Here is a 3,636-nt window from a genome sequence, read left to right on the forward strand (position 1 = left end):
TTCTATGCCAAATCACATTAAGTAGGTCAACTTCTCTGTTCTATAAAGTTTATGAAGCACACACATTCAACAATGCATGCACATTTTGTTTCATCGTTCATTGTAATCCCTTCAGTGTACCTTCACACATCCCTCTTTCTCCCTGTATGTCTTGTTTTCACTTCTTCTTGTTTCCTAACCTTTCTTAACTTTGTCCTTGGGTAAATGTTGCCCTTTTGTATCTCAACTGGTTGAATATCCTAATGTGTGTGCACCTCACTAGTAGTTTAGACCCCCTTATGCTAGGTTGCTGTCATGTGGTTCGGACCCACAGTGAACCTATGCGCCCCAACCAAACACTGCCACAAACAAACATCCTCACAATTGTTATGTTGGAGCCCATTGCTGCAGTTACTGTGTCATTCCATCTTGTTGAGGGCCTTTCTCTTTGTGACTGACCTTGTGCTTTACCAAACATGATATCCTCTTCAGGGTCTAGTCTCTTCGGATAGCATGTCCAAAATATATGAAATGAAATTTCGACATATTCACTTCTTTTTTTAATCGTATCATTGGGGGCTCATACAACTTTTATCACAATCCATACATGCATCAATTGTATAAGACATATTTGTACAATCATTACCCTCATCATTCTCAAAACATTTGCTCTCCACATAAGCCCCTAGAACATATTCACTTGTAAGGAGTACTTTAGGTGTATGTCCAAAAGGTGTGTGTTCTTCTGGAATCCCACTGTACTTTCAATATATTCTTCACCAACACCATCATTCAAATGTATCAGTCCTTCTTCAGTCTTCTTTAGTCACTGTCCAACTTTCACATACATCTGAGGTGATTGAAAATACAATGGGCCCTGGCTATGGGCAAAGAGACACCTGATTGGTGGTGGTATTCTTATATCATTCAGGGAAAGAGCCAACTGGAAGTCCTTTGTTAATCCTAGCTTGATGCCTGGATTGTGGCCAGAGCTGTGTCATGCCTACAGCCCATTAAAAAAAGAAAGGAAGGAAGGAAGGAAGGAATGAATGAAGGAAGGAAGGAAGGAAGGAAGAAAGGAAGGAAGAAAGGAAGGAAGAAAGGAAGGAAGAAAGAAAGAAAATACACTGGGTTGTGTCAGGTGTATCTTAATCTTTAAGGTGACATCATCACTCTTTAATACTTTAATGAGGTCTTGTGGAACAAATTTGCCTAATGCAAATTTGATTTATTGAATGCTACTTTTATGAGCATTTATCATCGAGCCAAGCAAAATGAAGTTCTTGACTATTTTAATGATTTATGAGAGTTCGTATTGGTCCAGTTGTGAGGATTTGGGTTTTCTTGAAATTGAATTGCAAACTATACTGAAGGCTGCCATTTTTATCATCACCAGCAAGTGCTCTAAGTTCTCTTTGCTTTCTGCAAGTAAGGTGTGTCGTCGGCATATTGCAAGTTCTTAATAAGTCATCTTCTAATCTTCAAGCCATTTTCTTCTTCATATAGTCCAGCTTCTCAGACTGAATAAGTATGTTGAAAGGATGGAACCCTGACCCATCCCTTTCTTGATTTTTAAACCACACACTATTTTCGCCTTGTTTTATAATGACTGTTTCTTGGTCCATGTACAGGTTCTGTTTGAGCATAAAAAGAACCTGTTATTTCTATTCTCCACAATGTTACCCATAGTTTGTAATTATTTACACAGTTGAATGCTTTGTATAGTCAATAAAACACAAATAAACAAATTTATGGTATTATTTAATTTCAGCCAAAATCCATCTGGTGTAACCAATGTTATACCTTGTTATGTCCCTTCTAAATCTGGTTTGAACTTCTAGTACCTTCCTGTCAATGTACTGCTGCAAGCCTTATTATCTTCAGCCAAATTTTAGTTCCAAGTTACATTAATGATGTTGTTAAATAAATTCCACATTCTGTCGAGTCGCTTTACTTTGGACTGGGCACACCTATGAATCTCCTCCAGGTGGCTGACCAGGTAGCCGTCTTCCAAATGTCATGGTGTCGGTGATTGAGTGTTTCCAGTGCTTCATCAGCTTTTGAGACATTTTAATTGGCATTCCATCTATTTCAGAAAGCTTATTCTGCCTAATGGGCACATTTAGCTTCTTCCTTCAATACTATAATTTCTTGATCTATGTATGCTACCTCTTGAAATGGTTGCATGTTTCCCAGTTCTTTTTGGTATAATGACTCTGTGTATTCCTTCCATCAACTTTAATGCTTCTAATACCATTCAATGTATGTCTATGGGATCCTTCAATTTTGTAATTTGAAGCTGGAATTTTCTATTCAGTTCTTTCAGATTGAGTTATGCTGAGCATTTTATTTCTTTTTGATCCTCTATCTCTGGGAATTGGCACATTTCATTATAATACTTTATCTTCTCAAGCAATCCTTTGAAATTGTCTATGCCGGTCTCTTTACTTCCTCCATTCTGCCATCTGCCATTTATTGAATGATCTACATTCAAGACCATATTTCACAGTCTCCTCTGTCAACCACACTGTTCTTTTCGTTCTTCCCTGTCTTTATAATACCTTTGTTTTTCTTCCTGTATGACTGACAGCTCATCAGGTCTTCTGTCTTTAGTGTTCATAGCATATACCCTCTGCTTAAGAGGTTTCCTAAATTCAAGTGAGAGTATGCTCAAAGTTGTATTTTGTCTCATGTATGTTTTAATGTTCTTCCATTTCAACCTGATCTCACCCATGAGCAATTGATGGCGTGTTTTATAGTCAGCTCTTGGCTGCTGGTATTGAGCTTCTCCATTGTCTCTTCCCTCAGATGTAATCAATTTGATTCCTGTGTATTCCATCTTGCAAGGCCCATGTATATAGCCCTATTTAAGTAGTCAAAAATAGCTATTTTCAATAAAGAAGTCCTTTGTCCATAAAATTTTCCCATGCCATATCCAGTTCATTTTTATCACCAAGGCCTTATTTTCCAACAATCATTCCTTTTTCTTTGCTTCTAACTTTTGCATTCCAATCACCAATAATACTCAATGTATCTTGCTTGCACATTTGATTAATTTCAGACTTAAGAAGTTGGTAGAATTCTTCAGTTTCTTCATCACTACCTTTGGTGGTTGGTGTGTAAATTTGAATAATAGTTGTATTAACTGGTCTTTCTTGTAGGCATATAGATATTATCCTATGGCAGACAGCATTGTACTTCAAGAAAGATCTTGACATATTTTTGTTGTTGGATGTGACATATTTTCTCTTAAATTTGTCATCCCAGCATAGCAAACCATATGATTATCTGATTCAGAATGGCCACTATCTGTCCATTTCAGCTACTAACACCTAGGATCTCAATCTTTGTGCATTCATTTATATTTTTAACAACTTCCAATTTTCCTAGATTCATATTTCATACATTCTAGGTTTTAATTAGTACCAGATATTTGCAGCTATTTTATTTATCATTTTGAGTTAAACACAATCATAAAATGAAGGTCCTGAAACTTTTATTCCATCCTGGTCATTATATTTGACTCTACTTTGAGCCGGCCGCTCTTCCAACCAGAGGGGTTAAGTACAGCACTCGACAATGTTTTGCTGCTATTTCATAAGGCTTTCGATAGCAAACTTTTTAATTGTGGATAGTCGCTTCCTTCTTCCTAGTTTT

At 36.9% G+C, this 3,636-nt stretch overlaps 1 non-coding gene across 1 annotated transcript; it reads left to right on the plus strand.

Moving 5' to 3' along the window:
- Positions 1-851: 851 nt before the first annotated feature.
- On the plus strand, positions 852-995 carry LOC142449713 (small nucleolar RNA SNORA48). The gene has a single exon (XR_012784830.1). It is a non-coding gene; the product is annotated as a small nucleolar RNA SNORA48 (small nucleolar RNA).
- Positions 996-3,636: the final 2,641 nt, after the last annotated feature.

Source organism: Tenrec ecaudatus, chromosome 5 (genome assembly GCF_050624435.1).
Source record: "Tenrec ecaudatus isolate mTenEca1 chromosome 5, mTenEca1.hap1, whole genome shotgun sequence".
NCBI classification, from domain to species: domain Eukaryota; kingdom Metazoa; phylum Chordata; class Mammalia; order Afrosoricida; family Tenrecidae; genus Tenrec; species Tenrec ecaudatus.